Consider the following 20944-nt stretch of genomic DNA (forward strand, 5'->3'; position numbering starts at 1 on the left):
TCGGTGGATGGTTCCAAAATTTGTTTTAATTAGATTTTTTGTGGTCGGTTCAATGCTTCATCGAAATAAAGCCTTTTAGATGCTCATTTAAATTGAAATTAAAGAGATGTACTATTTGGCATTACATTAGATACTAGAGCATGCTCGAAATGTTTGAGTGCCAAATTGAAAATCAATCTAAAAAATTTGAAATCTCACGAAATCAGCAGTAGGAATTGTTCCTAGAATTACTAGACTATTTAAAAGCATTTGTTTAAAGCGGAATTAATAGCTGGTTACGAAATTCTTCAAGTATGCCTGTGCGACCATGCACGTCTCTGTTGGGACATTTGTAACATCCAAGATACAGTTGGAAAAGTATCCGGAAAGTGATCTAACCTCAACCTAAATTAAGAGTCAAGACAACAGCTAACATTGGAAATTTTCTGAGATATTTTCTTCTGTCGTTTAATACATAACTTCTGGAATCTTCTGACGTTTTTGGGGAATATGTTGGTTATATCAGGTCCTTCTAAATGGTTGCTTGTTTTAGCATCTTGGTGTAATTGTTATCCTGTGAGTCGTCCAACGTCAGATTCTTCATCTTCTTCTTTAAGGTAACGTCCTACGCGGACATGCCTGCCTACAAAGGCTTTCGAGATTTTATGCAATACCACGCAGCCAGATAGTCATACTCCTTGCTACGGGGAGACGGTCCATTCTTGGCTTGAACCCATGACAGGCATGTTATTGAGCCTTTCGACTTGACGACTGTACCACGAGACTGCCCTCAAACGACAGATTACATTGTCAAACTTAACTCTGTGTGCAGAAGAATAGATGCAGTTGGTGATATCTCTAGTATAATTTAAACTTATATTGCACTACTTAGACACTTTCGTTAAAACTTTATTCATGAACTATATGGTAAATTGCATGATAAAATATAATAAATCAATAAAACAGTAACCATGCCATCATCAAATCATATAGCCGTTGAACAGATATTCAAAATGTCACATCAAAGAAGTGATTCTCGTTCCTTTTCCACTACTTTTACTGGCATTTTAGTTGAGTCCTCCGTTTCCTCCTAAAAATATTCGACTCCATCGCCAAACTGCATCAACTCACACACGGAACGGAAACGGACGCGTTTCGATGTAAGCTTTCCCGCGATGCGAAAACACAATCGAAAACAATCAATCAAACACAGACCTGTTGTGGTACGGGGCCCCGTTTTGCCCACTGCACGGCCACGCGAGAAACACGGTTACGGTGTCCGTGTTACGATTTCCTTTCAGCGGCAAACGGCAGGCCCCCCATGCCTAGCTTACCCCACGTGCCAAAATTATAACGGAAAGAAAAGTAAGACAACAAACATCGCACCCCACGGGCAGTCCGGTGCGAGCACCTCGTTACGATGTTGCACCATCAATTCGCAACTGTGTTGCTTCCAATTGCGTTTGCGGTGAGTGGGCCAACCAACCTGGCCGTGTGCGGGTGATCGATGTCCAAGTGGCCCGCACTGCACCGTACACGCTACGCGCGCGATGCTTCCGGAAAGGTTTTGCCGCCCTCGAGTACCCCTTGCTCAGTACCCACCAGGGATTGCAAAACAACGATCCTCGACGGAGCACATTGCCCGTGGAGTGTGATGTATGCAAACATGCTCCAGCCGCATTGTAGCTGCACCGAATGCAAAACGTTACTTATTGCTACTTTGCGGAAGGGCACCACACAAAAACGCCAACGAATTGTGTTCACCCACACCGGGTCGTCAGCAGGATCTGGAGCCCTTTTAGGTCGCGCTACGCACGCTACCCAAGACCCTCCGGTTTTGGAAGATGTGTAAAACAACGATCGCGATCTGGCAAACGTTGCGTAGCACAAAGCACAACCCAACCACCGACCCAACAACCAATTCCAACAAGAATTCGTGGAGGTGTTCCATGTGAAACGACGTCTCGATGCTGCATCCAGCACGGTTTTTGCACACGCTCCGGCCACAACACAGCACACCCTCGAGAGGATGCTCTCACGCGTGGACCGCACGTTCACGGTGCGGATACGTTGCGAAACCGATTGCGATGCGCTCCAGCCGGCCAAAAGTACCTCCGTGCGGGAATTGGTCCGTCGATTGGTACGAGATTGAACACTTCCAGGTGGGCGAAAGCATGCCGCGCAAAAAGGGGAAGACACTCTGCTGCGCGTGGAGGGTTTAAGTGTTTTATGCAATTTTAACGATCGACACAAACGAACGATCACCAATCAAGCCGGTACCGAGCATCCCCAGGTGGGCATTGATTCTCCCCGCGGATCGGTATGGTGGTAAGGATGGTTGGTTATGTTTAGATGCGGAGTGTAGTTTTCTTCTGTCAGCGTGTCTTACATGTTTATTTTCCTTGGTAGATTGATTTCAAGTTTGTTGGAATACATTTAGAAATGTTATTGGTTAACTCTTTTTATGAGTGAATTTTAGTATCTTTAAAGTAGTTTTGATTTCCATCACGCTTTTATTTTTGTTCATAAGAAGTTTTATAATTAAAAAAATTTCAATCGTTTATGTTTTCGTTTTTGATATTTAATTTTTTTTTGTTATTATTCATTTTATGGTTTGTTTATTATATGTTTTGAATCGTTTGTACATAAAATTAGAAATCTTTATTTATTACTTTATTTCTGACCTAATTTTAATGATTGTTTATTTCTTTTTGTTCCAATTTTTGTTACTTGTTTTACTGATTTTACTATTTACTGTCTACCTATTGTATTTTTTAAGTTCTTGCTTTCCATCGACACATACCAATTATTAATTATTATATTTTTTAGTTGAATACTTGAAACAGTTTTATCATCAAAGAATTTTGGTTTTATGGCTTTGGGTTTTTGTTTACCAGCCAATTCATTGTATTTCATCGCTCTGCCGCCAACCACCGAAACAACATCAAACTTCATGCAAATCTGTAATTATAGTTACCCATCCTTAACCTTTCGCTGTCCGGCTCATTGCAACCGGTTGCACCCAGTAATTGATGCAATTATAGAAGAACGCAGTACACGAACGTGCTCTCCTACCAACACAAACACTCTCTCTCTCTCTCCCCCCAGTACGGTGAAACATTTCCCTATCGGAAAATGGATTGCATCATAAAACCGATAAGGAAGTTTTGGGCCCAACCTAAAACGATGCAGTTCGGAATGCACTGCAGCACTGGTAGCAATCGACAGGCTACCGTACATTCCCAGCGTGACATGAAATCAACTACAGCTGCGCCCAACAGCGAACGATGTTACAACAAATCGCTGCCCATCAGTTCCTCGCTTTCCTTCCTTAAACGGTCCTATCGTTACTGAGCCGGCGGGTACATGATTGCATACTTTCCATTCTTGAAGGGCAATTAGCAACATATTGATGGTGGGCGGGTGATTTGTTGCGTGTGAAGGAACAAGGTTTTGTTTGCTAGGGATGATTTATTTTATTGGCCTTTATGCAGATGAGCAAGAATGGAAAGAGAGTCAAGACAAAGGGGTTAAAAAAACGATAAAATTCTTATTAAATTTGAAAACAATGTCAAATTTAAATAAATCATATAAAAAAATTACAAAATTTAAGAGAAACGTAAAATTAGAACATTAAACTTTTTACTTCGCTGGATAATACAATGAACACAAAATAAGCTTCCTTCCTTGCCTTAATTTATTAAGGCCGGGCTACATTGATCGTACTCCCAAGTGTAATTTCGATTTTCACTAGCGCATCTGGCGGCGGCTGGTGGAAGCTTTTTTGGTCTTCAAGGGAATGGTCGTGCCGGATCTCAAATTTAAGTTGTTTTTTCACCGTTTTTTGATGCGAAAATGGCTGAAATACTTGCACAACATATTCATCTATCAATTACAAAGCTTTTCCAGTCCAGTTAAGGTAAAAAACATGGAAAAATAACATATTTTCTGAAGCGGCTCCAAATTGTTTGGAAAAATGCTTCGGTCAGCCGCCGCCAGATGCGCTAGTGAAAATCAAAATTACGCTTGCGAGTACGATCTATGTAGCCCGGCCTTTATGCCGCACTCAAAACAAAACCAAAAATTAAATCTAACACAATAATGGTACACTTCAACATGTACTCCCGCGTGTTTTGCCCTTCATCTCTCCATCTCACAACACAGTAAAGAGTTCAATTCAACTACAACAAACAATAGGCAGAAACACATCGAAACACCCTCCTCACAGCCATACCTCGGCCCGGTTGGCCCTGGCGAACACACACACACACACACACACACACACAATTGCCTCAAATTACTCAATAATTGTGCTGCTTACCGGTCAAAGACACAGCTGCACAGCTCCTGATCTAATGCCCAAACGGACAGCGATTGTCTGCGGCAAAGCGTTTGCCCGAGCTCCTCCGAAACCCCCGCTCGTGGATGGACAAACAGCCGCCCCATTTGATGGCCAGCATTCATTGCCATCATTACCGCTTTCGGTGTATTATAATTGAAAATTCAACTCATAATTGGCATATTCGATTGCAAAACTCTCCCTGTCCCCCCCTTGGGGGCGCATCCGAAAAGGAGAACAATGAGCCGCTTTATGGCGTACCCCCGCCGAGAGCGCCTGTGTGTGTGTGCCGAGGGAGGCAAATAGGAGTCTTTTCGGAGCGCTTTCTGGACCAGCTGGAGGTCCGGCGCTGGAAGGGATGAAAGTGTGCGATAGTGTACGCTACGCCAGTGACCGAGCGGGTGCACCCGTGGCGAGAGATAACCCGTTAATACGCTAATAACACCTGCCACCTGCCGTCTTCGGTGTGGGTTAAGCGGGCATCCCAAACGGGACCAGATCTATGGTCTCGCGGTACCGAGTGGGTCAGAGGGAAAAAATAATATTAACCGAAAACCACACCGAACACAGACAAGTTTCGCTGGCATGACGCTGTGCAGTGGATCGATGTCCGTCAGCCACCGGACCGGGACCGGTTAGATCTTGCCCGGGATCTGGCCGAGCCGGGTGAACCAACGGTTGAAATGGACACAACAAAAAAACAATCGATCAGAAACGAGTTTTAACCCCCCCAGTGATGGATGCTGTACAATAAATTGCCATTTTTATGATTGCCCCATGGGGCTCGAGAGGAACGGATCCGCCAATTTTGAGTAGGTACAGTAGGTTCAACACAACAATTATCTCCCCCTAATTCTATTGCTCTTCTATTCCCCGGCTGGTCTCGAGGGGGGACTCTCTCGATTCATTGTCCAACGAGAACCGAAATGATTTTCTCGGTAATCATTATACTGTGAATGAACAAGCATCTGTCACACAGCATCTCATCGACGGCATGGCATTTTTTTGCGCGCCTCGGTGCGCATTTGCTTCGTTCGAGTGCAAACGTGCCTACTAATATTGCTGCCAGTCTAGTTTCTGTCGATAGATATTTTCCAGGAACTAATTCCATTCTCCCCCGTGCAGCGAATCGGCATTATTTTCCACACGGTTCATAGCCGTGGAAAAAGGACCATTTGTGCGTTGCTAACGACGGTTTTACTCGGAATCATTATCGGTATGGTGACAAACAACTGTTCCCGGTGAATGCAGTGTTGATAAACGAATAAATTAATATTTACAAACAGGGAAATATAATAGATTTCTAATAGAAAATATAATAGATAAATAAATAAATAAATAAATAGATTTCAGTTTGATAATTGTTGGTATAGGATTTCATCAAAATTAATTCCAGATGATAAACGTATAAAATACTTACAATTTTATGTGTGCTTTCTTGGTTGGAACTTGAATCATCAATTAAGAATGTTTTTCTTTCGTTGTTAATTTCTACCACAGTTTTGTTTGCCTCCATTTTTATGCTATTTAGTATCTCTTTTTGAGTTCTATCATTGAGGTTCTATGTTTGAGTTCTGCGGTAACGATGAGTAATATTGCCTACCACTGCACTGGAAAATATGATGAAACCGCATTCCCAGAATAACATTCTCGTTCAACAACGCTTGTTTCCGACATTTACCCGAGTTTAGCTTAGAACGCAACCAGCACAAACAAAACACGTTCACACTTTTAGGTCTCTCCATGTGCTATGTTGGAATTAATCTTTGTGGTTGGAACTTTTACGTAAATTTCAGTTTAATTGGAGTGTTCTGACAACTGATGACTAATTGATTTTTTTGTTCAATGAAATAAACTCTATAAAACCAAGCATTTGAAGATCAGAATGAATCGGTTAGAATGCTAGAAAAATGTTTGAAATTGGTGTATTAATACATCATTATTTCAAACTGATGATTATGTGCTTTTTTATTTTTGCATACTCAGCTTAATGTTAGAAGCTAGAATCGGCTGCCATGCTAAACAGGTTCGCTTTGACAGGTTTCATATCACGGTGCTATGTTTGGCTGAATTATGGTTTATCATTTCCCCATGCCAAAACCCCTCAAATTGTTTTGAACATAAATGTGTTGAAGAATGTTCAGATTTGACTAGCATTTGATTTTAAATAATAAATCAATTATGTTTCCTGAAATATCAAACCGTTAACAATTGTTTCCCAACTTTTGCTTATTAGGACTATTCTTCGATAAACTTTAGGATACAGTAAGCTATGAATGGGGCCCTTCACGATTCTAGTCAGTTTTTGTATGGAGTTTGACAGTTGGAGGCTGAAATCATGTAAACACTCCATACAAAACCACACATAAAACTAGCCCACAAGTTTCAGTCTAGATTATTCTACCCTTAAAGCTAGAATTAGATTCGAGTACCTGCCCGAAAACTGGCAAAACAAAGTGGTGTTTACATTTGTCCCAAGGTGCATAAAAAGATCTGATGATGGAATCCAGAATCAAAGTGTATGTAGTCCAGGTGGTCTTATAGCATGTTTTTTTGTAACTTGAATGTTGTATAGCATGTTTTTTTGTAAATTTGAATATAACTTTCTGACAGGATGGGGGAAAACTTTTGTTCAAACAAGCTTTCTAGAGGCTTGACGAATACACAAAACTCTCTTAAAATCTTCATTCGGAAGCAGAAGCGATAAAAATCAGCCTTATGAATTCATACACCTTGGGATAAGCCCACCTGTATATTATATCCACTTAGATAGCTGTTCGAGAATTGCTATACAATGCAAACAGCTGACAGGCTGAAATTTCAGCCCACGAACTTAAAACGGAAAGGACCCCAATAACAGATTATTCCAACATAGAAACTCGTAGGACGAGGATGAGGATGCAGACTAAAAATATTTCACAAGCTCGGTTGAAAATATTGCCGAAATGAATCAGTTATAGCCCATTTTACTGATATTTCAGTTAAAATTTCACGATTGCTTACAATGAGCTGTACGAATAACCGAAACTATAGTTGACTTTATTTTTAGCTGAATCTCTGCAAAATGATTTGCCAACTTAGTACTTTAACAATGTTGTCACCGATCTCAAATTTCAAAATGACCAAGATCTCGATTAAATGATTATGTTTGCCGAGATTCTGCAATCGATGTGTCATCGGTCACGTTGTTTACATCGTGCAAGGGACACAGAGTTTGGTCAAATTCTGGTATTCTGGTAAGTATGCAGCATATATTCCACATTTAGGAACAAGATAATGAAAGATACTACGATTTTTTACGTAATATCTACTTATTTCTTCATATTTTCTATTACAAGCTGTAATTTATGATGTTTGCTTAAAAAAACTACATTTTTCAAATTTTCATACTGAGTCTTAGCGGTAGAGTGAATGAGATTGATACATTTAAATTAAGGTTTAATAAATCTTCAATATTGCTCAAAAAACCTAGTAACAACGCTTTCTGCGAGGAAAAAAACTGCCAACAACGATCGTGTAGCGGCTTTTGAAAATGTAACAACACCTCGTATAATGCTCCGATGATTGCTTCAACAATCAACGCTTCATTTTCAACGCACGCACTCTCTCAAATTCTATTTCACCACTCAGCCACCACGCGCGTGTGATAAAATAAGTAAATAAAATCAGTTCGAAACCGGCCCCACATATGCACGCAATATCACGCAGTACAGGTTGGCAAAAATACGAAAGAAGAAAAAAAAATCGAAACCCCACAGCAGTCTGGCTGCATGACACCGATCGGCGAATCGATGGAATGTCGAAAGCATGGGCGTTCAGGCCCGGTCTGTCGGCTGTCTGTAAAATCTGGAGCAGCTGGAAGTGCTGGGAAGGAAAAGCGGCCGCCCGATCGGCTTTCCATTGCCGAAATTGTTTCATCGTGTCAAGCAGAAATCGATCAATCGGCGGGTAAAAGTCTTAAAGCGCTCAAAAGATGCACCATTTCGAACCTCTAGCAACAACAACAACAAAAAAACGCTCCCACCCACCCCATACTTGCGTTCGACACGCAATTTTGGTGAATGGGAGCGCTTGCATCGTGTGGCTGAGAATTACCGGCGGAGAGGCGAAGATGGAAACGAAAACCAAAACATAAACACACAGCCCCCGGATAGGAAAAGCCCGGTTCCCTTCGGTTTGCTTTCGCGCAGCTGCGTTTTGTGGGCTAGCGAAATTGAAAATCCAATTTCGCTGACTCTCCATTCTCGAAAATCGCTCTCGATCGAATGGCACGAAATGCGCCACCCGCACCGTGCTAGATCGCGTACGATCCCCCCCCCCAAAAAAAAAAACATAAAACCAGCACCACGGCAACGTAACGAAAATAAGGGTGAAAAAAAAGAACGACCACAAAGACCCTAACTCTCCAAATCGAAACGCCGAATCGAAATCACGTTGCCTCTTCGCCGACCTTGGGTGCGGTGTGGGATGGGTTAGGAATTCCACACCCGGCCGTACGGCCGTAGCCACCTGTGCGAGCAATTTGCCATCGAAACCAGCCAAGGAAGGGATGAGGGTCAGAGAAATGGGAGCGTGGAGGGGGCAAGGTGGAAGCAAAATGCGTACAACAGCTGGGAACGCGCATTCCGGCACGCTGCCTGGCTGGACCTTTCGACGAAAATGCCGACCAAAGCCCGACCAGGCAGAGTTTGTGCTAATTTACGTGAGAAGCGGAATTCGTGCAAGCTCACCGCAAGCGGTGTCGCATTCCAGACGTCGGCACAAGTGGAATGCAACCGTACGCTGGCCAATGGGGATCCCGGGTGTGTGTGTGTGTGTTGGCGAAAAGTATGGATGAGCATCGCTTTCCGAATGTTTCTCCTCCTTTTTTTGTTAGTTTGTCTGTTACTCCACAGTTTCGATTATTTGCATATACCCTGCAAACCCGATTGCATGTTTAAGCTCTGAATGAGCCGGGAACATGGTGAAGTTAGATGCGGAATTTCGCACTACCATGTGGTTTACGCGCTCGAGCGAAAGAAAAAAAAGGCGAACTTTGGCTACAGGATATCTTGAAAAATCGTTTGAAATATGTTGGCTTTGGGCATTCATTTGAACTCAAATACCGATAGACTCCTTAAATACTTTGTGCCTATCATTAAATTAGTATTTTAACTTAAACTTTTATGTATCATTTCCAAAATTTCACCCATCGCGGGTCAAAGGTTAGCACGGACATTAGCCTGGAAGCTGAGTTGCGAGTAAGGATGCTGGCTGCCAACCGGTCATTCTCCCTGAGAAAGCAGGTTCGCCTCAAAGAACCTGTCGCAACCCTTGAAGCTAACACTACACGCCTCTCAGGCATGAATCCAAATCTGACAAAACCGTCTTAGCCCCGTTGCTCGGAAGGAATTTGGTCCCAAGAAGGGACTCATCATTGCCCCGTATAACTGCTACAACGCTGTTATACGCATTACCAAGCTGTACGGAGATATCAACGGCCCAGCATCCTATCAAGCTCACATTCAAGAAATGGAATAGCAAAATCAGGTGACAAATTTGTCCAAAACATGTTTTTACTATTTGAGATAGCATGAAAACCCTTTTGTTCATGATTTCCAAAGAATAATGTATGTATCCAATAGATTATTTTTAGTTTTCTAGAATAACGATCTGTGGTTTCAATGAAAATTGCATTTTATTTGAAACAGTAGTCAGTGTCTAATCTAGTTCATTATTCTATAATTCTCAATTTAAACTCAGTTAAGATTTTACGGTCTCAATTTTCTCACAAAGAATGATGAAATACGATTGAATGTCATTCCATAGGAGATTACGTTTGTGCAGACATAAAACGCCAGCTTTCATCAAGAACAAAAACCTCTCGACAAGAAATCACACAAGCAGAAACGGTCGGAAAACACAGGCGCACCCAAGCACCGATCGTCACCGGGCAAGTGAAAAGCCCCCATACTACTGGTTGCTCGTGCCTAGTGCTGGCTTACTTTACAAACAGAACACTTCTCAGGGCGTCCCTGTGTTTCCGTTTCCCGCCGTTCGTTCGTCCGCACCATGTTGCTGGGTACTATCTGCTTCTAACAATAAACAACTGTCGACGAAGCCGTTCGCTACGGCTTGTGACTTATTCGTCTGTACACACTCGGTACGTTTGGATTTCCCTAGCCCCGTCAAGCACGACACTGTACAAACATGCTACCTCTAGATGATATGTGTGTTTTGTGCAGATTCCTGGAAGAATTCCAACCGTGAAGTGATATTATTTTCATACCGAATTTCGGTAGAGTTCTAGCAGAGGCCCTATTTTGTTGTGCTTCGTTCAGAGGCAAGAAAGCGTATGAATATGTTGGTACAGATTCTTTAAAATATATGTGTATGTTTTCCTACAAAGTACAAACAGTTACGTACAGTTGTGTGCAAAAGGAATTTGCTCCTTTATGTTCCCGTAAACCAGTCATTCCGAGACAGGAATCTAAACATCAATAAAGGAAACGTTCTGCATTCTTCCAGCGTCAATAAAAGAGAAATTAAATTTGATATGCTCTTGCTGCACGGTCTCTGTCCAGCATGTTCTACCGGTTCTTAAGAAAACAGTTCTTTACGTTTATGGCTCCCTAACATGCAGTAATGTGTTGGACGCTTCCCCTAACTGCTGCACCATCGGGCACCGAAACGATCGTGGCCGTTGGGTGGCATCGGAAAGCAGAAAAAAGGCATGCGTCTTTGCAGATATTAATTACATCAATAACTTGCCACACAGTTGCACACTTCGTGCAAGGTACAGTCAAACATAAACACACACCGCCCCATCACAATCGAGTGCCCATTTACCGGTCATTATGATTAATACAGCGCGATAAAGAGGAAGATGGCAATCGTTGTCAATTATTTTAATATACTTGCAGCACCGTGGTGCCATTTCAGCGCGCGACGAACCCGACAACAGATCGTTTATGGCCACCCTCTGGCGGTCCGTGCGGGTCAGGCGGAATGATTCCATTTCGAAAGGAAACGCCTAAAAGGGACAGGCGATCGACGGGACAGCTGGTTGCAGTTGCCGAGGGTGCACCCGATCATGCAACTGTTACACACGGCGCGAGATAGAAAATTATTACCACGACCCTGACTCCGACTGGATATCTGGTCCGGCCACCGACCGATGCGGTGAACTTTGGCTGGTTCGCAGTTGTGCGTGCATCCCCGGGGACCGGATATTGCCTCACTCCGTCCGTCCATCTTTTCGCGATGCTAATGCGGTGCGCTAGTCGAACGATAAAGACCAAACTACTGAACCCTGCCTTAATTTTTCCGCGGTTGCACTTACCGGTCGGCCTTTGATGGACGGGATGCTCTAAGGTTGAATTGCCGCCCCGAACACCCAAGTGGTCAGCCGAATACGCCACCCCTGGATTGACCTTTCCCATTCCCCTCCCAAAATACGGCAGAATGGCCGCCCGAAAACGCGAACGGAAATGGATACTTACCCATCTGGATCGACCGACGCGATCGCGATGGGTATTTGTTTTTAGCTACATCTTCTCGACGTTCCTCGTTTGCCGACAGTTCTTCGCTCTGGAGCGAGCATTTTTCACGAACAATGCCGCGGCAAAGCGAGGAATAGATGATAATTAAAGAATTGTTCTCCAGTGCGCAGAGCGCGTCTTGCGAAGAATGTGTATAATTGGTTTGGTTCGCTCGAGAAAGGCTTCACTTTTCGGGCGGTCCGCCCGAATTCTGCTGCGCATCTCGGTGAGGTAACGCTGCCACTTGATCTTAATAATCCAATTTGGAATGGTATGGTATTTATTTCATTTATACTTCCTTCTTCGGATGGACCCGCGGCATTGTTGTTTCCGGCGGTGGAGTAGTTTGCGTTTTTTACCCATCCCCCCCCCCTCCTCCCTCCTCCGCCCTCGTCATTGCTCATTACGGGCTTATTTTGGTGCGAGGATAAACAAGCATTAAAAAGGGTTACATGTTTGGTCAATAAAGCAGTAACTGGTTTTGTGAAGCTGTAAGATTCGTGCAAAAATAAAATTGAGTTTAATGTTGGAATGGAAATGCTACACTACTTATGTGCAATTGTTGGTTTAACGCAAACAACGTCACCAATGACGTCACAATACTTCTACAACCGGACACTAATAGGAATGTCACGGGGATGTACAATTCAAATTGACCTAATCCTATAATGCAACACTTAATAAATATAGTGAAGAATTCATTTTAATTGAAATACATTAATCCAAATGTATTCTCAACAACATGCTGCGAAGAAGATCAATGATACACAAAATATACAAAGAATAAATCATCGTCAATCGTCCTATTATTCAGCTTCATACATACACCTTGAATAACAAATTACTTTGGGATTGTTAGGAAGACGCTTTCGTTGGTTGTCTTGAGCAGGAAAAACACGATTAGTAAATGAAGCAATCACTACACAACCCTCGGCACCCGAATCAATATGGTTAATAGGTACATACAGGACCAACCATCAATATGATTTACTCATAAACGACCACATACACTATTTGAGTAAACCAAAAGCTTCTACTAGATACACGTATTTCATTATTTCATTATCTGGATCAGTTGATACAGCCTGAAAATTCCGCAAATCAATTTGCTTATGATTATCGTTATGAATTGGAACTATATTGTGATAGCAGCTAAGTCTAACATGTTAAGGCATTGGCGTTTATTAATGATTGATTTTAAATTCTGAACTACAGGAATTTCTGCTTAGCGTAGGAGTTTGATGAAGAACTCGCCAACAGTTTAAACAAAATAGTGTTAAATGGCATGCATTTCTTGAAGCAATTGTGACACTAATTGCAAATGGTCATTATTAGGATAGAAATACTACGAAGACTTCACAGGATTTTGATGGAAATAAAATGGCAAATTGATTTGGATTAACATCTTGCATGCGGTGAATAACAATATGCACGTTTGAAAGTAACTTGGAAAATCCTGTAATACAACTTGACTCGAGTTCTAAAGCCTTTAAGAATCGTAAAAAAATAAAAACAACACGCATGGCTTACAATTTACCAAAACCTAACTTCCGGACTATTTTAAAAGCTTTTCTTCCAACTCAAACAAAACCAAGCCATTCCAAGTGAGCTTTGCTTTCATGCTCCACAATTCGGGTGGCTTAAAGCCGTCTCGGCTCGGGATTAGCAGCAACTTGAACAGAAACAGTCAAACATTGTTGTTTATTATTGCACAGCAGCATACCTGTCGGGTGGATGCGTGTATGCTTCGCTCTCGGTCCCGATTACGTATGAATGAATGTTTGCCACTTCATATGTACACGTGTGTATGTGTGTCGCAGCCTCCCCGGGCTTCATATGAGTGTTGATCGCTTTTTCATCCTCTGTACACCCGCTACACATGCCAGGACACACTACACCGAATGTAGCAACCACTTCAACAGTATTTCGTTAAGCCCTGGAGGGTGTTGTTTCGCACCAGCAGCACACTTGTTTGTTTTGCGAAAACCCAATGTTTTTTGAAGATTTTTCACACACAAAAATGGACGCTTTTACAATGCTTCAGACGCTTCTTCTTGAAATGGAGGAGCTTCGTCCGTGGAAGGAGCGCACTCCTTCTTGGAAGATGTAATCTGGTGCGGCAAATGCTGGAATTCACGAATTTCTATACGACCAAGCATCGTGTAATGTAATATTTATTGTACACTACCATGAACCTCTCTAAACTAACGCAAGTTGTCAACGTACAGCCTGGGAAGCACTAGCCGAAGAAAAGGACCCGATTCCATTTCTGCTCTGTTTGGGAAACCCTTCCTTTTCCGCTACCACTCCCGACGCGTACAACTCTTAAGAATTTCAAAAACTCACACACCAAGAAGCGGAAAACGCGAACCCTCAGAGAGCGCGCGTGTTGAGTTACGCGAGCTTATTTTCTTGAGCCAACGGGTAGAGCTTTTCTTTTGTGTACACTGGATTCCATTGCTGCCGGGTAAAAGATATGGCCAATCCGGTGGGATTTAACCCGCAGCCACTCTACTCTACCGAGCGGAGTGGTTCGAATTCGACCGCCGCAGACACTGGTGCAGTGGTGGTTAAATGTCGTACGCGTGTCGTACACGCTGTTGGCCCGGTTGGGTGTCTTTGCCCTTTTGCTGGTCGCCTTATTTTAGTTCGCAGCCAATTCCGGGTATGGCAAAAACGAGCAGGGTTTTCAGCTACGGGGTGTAAGTGTTTCAAATTGTCAGATCAGCGTGCTAAATGGCTTGAAATTCACGATGCTAGTTGACGTACAGGAGAAGTTACAAATGGCATATTTGTAGCAATCGTGGAATAGTTCATTTTTTATTCCCATAACTTGGATGAAGGAATTAGGGTTCATCTCAAGAAGACATTACAGGACAGGAGCATTATATAGCAGCGAAGCTTCATAATAAGCAAATTGCAATGACCAAGAATTAAAACAAAATATATTATAAACAAAATAAACGCTTGAGAGTATACTACAAGAATGTCTAGGCATGTCTTTCATGAGGCTTTAACTTTCATTTGAAAGGTACCATTGAGATTATATTAGAAGTCCTTCCTTTTGACTTGTTGTTATAGAAACCTCTACAAGCTCCCGAAAGAAACTTTTGTCCTTCGATAAGGATCGTTCATCGAGTTCGTAAGGTTATAAGTCAACAAATTATTCCCACAAATTGTCCAAAAAGGGAGAATTCCAATATAATAAGTGCATCTTTAAATCTTAGATAGCACAGCCTTATATTGCAAGCACATAATTATATGACATTCTCTATTACTGTAAGATGTCAGCTATAATAAAAATAATTTTAAAAAAGTTCTAAATAGAAAAGAAATTTTATATGTTTTGGAACCATTAATTAATGATTATCAATGATGAATTGTACTAAATTAATCAGAATTGAAAACTATAATCTAAATTGGAATCTAACCGTGTTCGTATTAGTTAACTTAACACCTATTTTATTGCAGACATCCTTATCAAAAACAGTGTAATATGCAATAAAAATCAGTATCTTCTAATCTTTCGCGTTTCTCAAAAGTTTGCGTAGCTCAAAATCGGCTTTTTTACCAAAATACCTCAAATGAAGGTGTAGAAATGATTAAAGTTTGTGCTCCAAGAACAGTCAAATTTAAATGATTGAGCTTCTGGGAGTCGTTTATCAAGTACCATATATCTCGTGGACTATCTGTCTTTTTTATCCACTATGTTAAGGTAATGTTAAGTTAAGTTAAATGAAGGATACTTGGCCCCGTATGTGTGGAAGGACAATGGAGGAGCCGCTATAATGACGAGCTATACGAGATGTACGGCGACCTCACTGTCGTACAGCGTATTAAGCTCGCCAGGCTCCGGTGGGCTGGCCATGTTGTACGCATGGAAACGGACGACCCAGCCCGTAAAGTCTTTTTAGGCCGTCCACAAGGACAGAGGAGGCGTGGTAGGCCCAAATTGAGGTGGCAAGATGGCGTGGAGGCGTCCGCCATTAAGGCCGGGATAACGGACTGGCAGACGAAGGCGCGAGACCGTGAGCGGTTTCGGACACTCCTGAGGCAGGCCAAGACCGCAAAGCGGTTGTAGCGCCGGATATGTAAGTAAGTAAGTAAGTATGTTAAGTTAATATGACTTCCACCAATAACGTAACTCAATATCAGATATGTTTCATAACATTTGCAACCCTGAATAAATGATAAGAGCTGAGATATTTGCCGAGCTGGCCAACTAGGTGAAGACTATTATGAGTTTGATTTATAAGCTACGAAGTTGCCACCGAACAAAAACAAATGCCAGACACTTAAGACCTTTTTGGGCAAAAATCACCAACACATACACACACACGAGCTCATGTGATATAATGATGAGATAAATAGCGCTTTGTTTTTAAGCACCTATCGTCTAAATGAGGCCATAAATTAAATAAACTTTCCGTGTAGGGCACTACACCTTCCTTTAGCATAATTTATGAATAATATGAATAATTATAAAACACCCAAACCTTAGTTTCGATTACCGGTGGCAGGAAAAAGTCCAAACGGTGTGCCAAATGTCAAATCCGCACTAGCTGTACCTTGATCTTGATTTAGCCCAGCAGTCACCAAACTACAAGCGAAAGGTGCTTTGGTTTTACTGCTGCTCAGCGAACCGATAAAGTCATGGAGCATTGGCGTGGCTGACATTTCCAACTGGCGCCATTCGCCGCCGTTGTTGTTGTCCACGGAGCAGCCAAACCACTCGCTCGGGCGCTGCTCCGGAATGAAATGCGATGAAATATTCCCTGTTTACCATTTGGTTCGGGTCTGGTACGAATGGCTCTCGTTGTGTACGGTTTAGCCTTTCGCGGGAAAAAAGTTGACCGTAAACATGGGTTCTTTATTTTATACTTTTAAGTGACCCTTGCCCGCGAGAGTGTGATATTAAGCGGTTAGTTCATGGGACCGGAATTCTCAAAAGCCGTCCACCGCAGCGGTCAAATGTTGCCCCAGTTCCCTCGGACTTTCTCAGTAGAGCAGCAGGAGCAGCAGCAGAAACATAATAGCAAAACAAACATACAGAAAAAAGGTCAATACCGTTGCAAATGCCGTTGCACATTAGTGGCCAGCGCGAGTGTTTTCGCGCGATACGCAAATGCTCCGCTCGACTGCGATGGGAAACATTTGATGCACACAAATAACAAAAAATTCCAAAAAACAGAGGTATAATAATTTGCCACTCAACCACTTACCGGACAGGCAGAACAGTGCAAGAGAACGATGATGAAACGCAGTGCAGTGATGCAACGGCAACACGCGGTATGCATCATCGCGGAGAGGCAGCCAAACGCACGCTGCACCAGTTTTTCGCGCACATCACACGACCTTCCGTGCGCCACAGCTCATGCCGGTCATTGAACGCCGATTGCTCGGAATGATCGGAATAAATAATTTCGGCCAAAACGAAAGACAAAACAAAAAAGTTGCAATATGGCGCAATACGACAAGAACACTCACGAAACAACTAAACGGTGACATTCTTTAATTTACTAGCCATGTTAATGTAAAGTGTATCATCACGAACCTAAACGACGATGAGCAAACTGTCCCGAAAGCAAAAGAAGCAACTACAAAAAAACGAAACCGTGACGATAAAAACAAACTGCCACGGTGTAAGGACGTCACGTGCCGGCAACGTGACGGGAAAGCGCAAAAGTTTCGCATCCCAAGGCCTACTGACGAGCACTCCGCTGCGGGCTACCTCTGTGGATCCCCCGGGCGACTTGGATTAACGCTGGCAGTACAATTGTCACCGATGGCCTCGGTTTCAATGACCCAAATCCCGTCCAATCATTCTCACAGACTGAGAGGGAAGGAAGAACATGTAAGAGCGTGCGTGAGAGAAGGACGGCAAAACCGTTCGTCCTGCGGAAAATGTTGGCACGGAAAGCGCACCGTCGTCAACGAATCGCAAAACGGCCCGAGCGTGTTGTTATTTGCGCAAGATTAAGCTTTCATCTCCGCTCCGAAGCGACCCGGATTCCGGCTCCCACTGCCACCAATCACCCCCCCCCCCCCCCCCCGCCCGTTTTTGGGATCCTCCGGCAGGAGATTTGTCTCCTTCGACTATCGGCTAAAAGTCAAGCGAAGATTTGGATTGGAGAGGATGTGTTTGGGTTCGTTTGGTGAACGGTTCGCTGCACCGGGCTGCTGATGGTTGATTGAAACAAATGAACTTCCATTAAACTCCCTCCCGCCAGCCAGCCGTCGAGACGAGGTTTTTATTGCTAAACGGAGCGACTTATTTACGCTCGCAGGAAACACGAATACGTGGCGTTGGTTGTACTGGAGGGTACTCGAAAGACGAAAACTGGTGCGTTGGGTTGGTGAGGGAGCGGAATTTGTTTATACAAAAATTGTCACGCAGTTGTTGAGGGTTACATCTTGGTGTGATTTGATAAGGTATTCCAGGTGGAATATGGAGAACGCAGTACAATCAAATTTCTTCGAATTGCGAAATTATGAAAGGTGGTTATTAGGGCTTTGTTCAGCTTTGTTTCAGAATCAAATGTCAAAATTTCTAAGGCTAACTTACGTTATAGAAAATATATCAATGACAAACAAGGTTATATTGCTTAAAATCTCACAAACTGAATCGATTTGCTAAAATATGCACTATGCTTTACGGAGAATTAGCCTTTATTTTGAGCTGTTAGGTCAAATAGTTATTTAAAACTAGCTCCATGAAGTAAAACAGCTACAAATAAACTAATATAATCAAATAAAACGCAATTAAAACTTACAATTTTATTTTATCCCATACCTAATCCCATTTAACGACTAAAAACTAAAACCTGTGTATGACACCAAATTACGGTTGTATCGGTGATTGATCGCCATTGATCTGCAAACGAGATCGAAATATAGGATATTCATCAACAATGATCAATAGATGAACGACAAAGCATGTCACCATATGCAATACAGGGTTTTCCAAGTCAGTTTCGAATGTAAACATTGTTATTCACCGTATCAAAAATGTTTTTCAACAGCTGTCAAATGGTTTATTTGTTTCAAAATGAAATTTCAGTTTCAACACATGATTTTCAACATATAACAAAGAACTGTCAAACTCAATCCAGCTTGAGACGTGTTGAAAATCATGCTGTAGATTTTAAAAACTATTATGAAGGAAATCAAAAGTCAGATCGATGTGAAAAAAGCATTTTGCAGGCGGTGAATAACAATGTTTACATTCGAAACTAACTTGGAAAACCCAATAACGGACAGTCCAAAGGACAAAGTTCCTTCGCAAAACATACTTCGGTAGCTTACAGGGTTTTTCAAGTCTCTTTCGAATGTGCACATCATTAATAATCCAATTAATACATACCAGTTTTTCAACAACTTTAAAATGATGTATTTGCATCGTAATAAAAGTTCAGTTTATTTCATTTTGTGGGAGCCCTTTTAATATGAAGTTGTTTTGAAGAATTTTTACCTCATATGTTGCTGCCGGATATCAAGAACCTCAGGATTTGCTAATCCCTTAAATTTTCTTATGGCAATCCATAAAGAAAGGTAGACCATTGCAATACAGACAGTCAGTGGTTTCTTCCACACTAGATGGTGAAGCCGTCTGTCATTAAAGCCGAGATAGAAGAATTACATACGATGGATCGACACTTCTCCAACAGGTCCAGACTACGAAATTGTTGTAGATAACTAAGGAAAGATGACAACTAGCACTATCACTGACTACTCAACCTTAGTGTTAATATCTGTGGTAGCTTTTGACCCGAGATGGCTACTTATGCATACACTAATCTGCAAAACAAATAATTCTCTACAAACAAATAACAGCCTCGTTTTAGGCACTGCGTAGGTTTCTATTTATTTATTAAATTACTATCAGTTTTACAACCCCTTTCCCACACTTTGAAAAAAAGTATTAATTGAATACAGATTTAAAAGCACTACTACGTTCAACGCTTTTAAACGCCTGTGGCAAACTATGCTGCTACCATTTGAAGCCGTTCCAACTGCATTTGTTTCATTGTACCAAACTACAATCGGACAAAGTCAAACTATAATAGGCATTCAAATGCCAACCAACAGTCCCCCCCAATTACATCTGCATCTGTGTGTGATTTCAAATACACCTCACTGCACCGATAACGTCATTCGGCCACCACGCCATGTACCTCTAGGCCCGGTCAAAGGCCACCCGATGTCCCCAATTATCATAAATATATGCATTAGGCTGTAATTGTTCCGACTGACAACTGCATCAGTAACAAGCCAACCGCCGGCCAGACGATGCCAGACTCTTCTATGAAGAGCTTCAAAATTTCACCAAACAAAACCTTGCGCACCGTTTGCATACTGCATTCATAGTGCCCGGGGCCATTGTATCGCAGTAGTTGATGCCTCTCCATGTTGCAGAATAAATTTCGTTCTTCAAACAACGCAGAGCGTTAGCATACGTTCAGCATCATCATCATCGTCATCATCGGCATCGTTGCTGTGGACCATAATGGCACACAACGAGTGCACGAGCTCTTCATCGTTCTCATAACCATCCGATAGGTCGTGGAATCAGAACGGGAAGATCAAAACGATGGACCATGAAAATTTACTCCTCCAAAAAGAGGACTACATTGTCCGTTGTGTCGATAGAGAGTTGGGTAGATTTTTGTTGCTACTGCTCCATATTCTAATACGCAACAAGCGGGTACGTTAAGCGCACGTTAAAAGCATGCTTTTATCGACCCGCGTTGAGAGCTTCCGCGGGGATGAGTACAATCTGTAGTAAAATGAAGCATAAAATCGCTCCACCAGCACTGGAGCGATGCCAGTCAGAACTTGATGCCTGCAAAAAAAAGGACAATGAAATTGAACGCTTATTTCCTCTATGCAAAGCGAAATAAAGCTGGATTATCGACGTATTCGTATCAAATTGCCGCACCTGCAGAGCTGCATCGCCTGCACCACCATAGTGTGCCATGAGAGTGCCCACCGTGCCCTGCTAAGCTACCTCTAATTAATGAGCGTGCTCACGGTTATGCTCTGCACCAAAAAAACGATCTAGTTGCCCTGCTGTTTTGCTAAACCACACCGTGCACACATTACCCAC

This window comes from Anopheles coluzzii, chromosome 3 (genome assembly GCF_943734685.1).
Source record: "Anopheles coluzzii chromosome 3, AcolN3, whole genome shotgun sequence".
NCBI lineage: Eukaryota > Metazoa > Arthropoda > Insecta > Diptera > Culicidae > Anopheles > Anopheles coluzzii.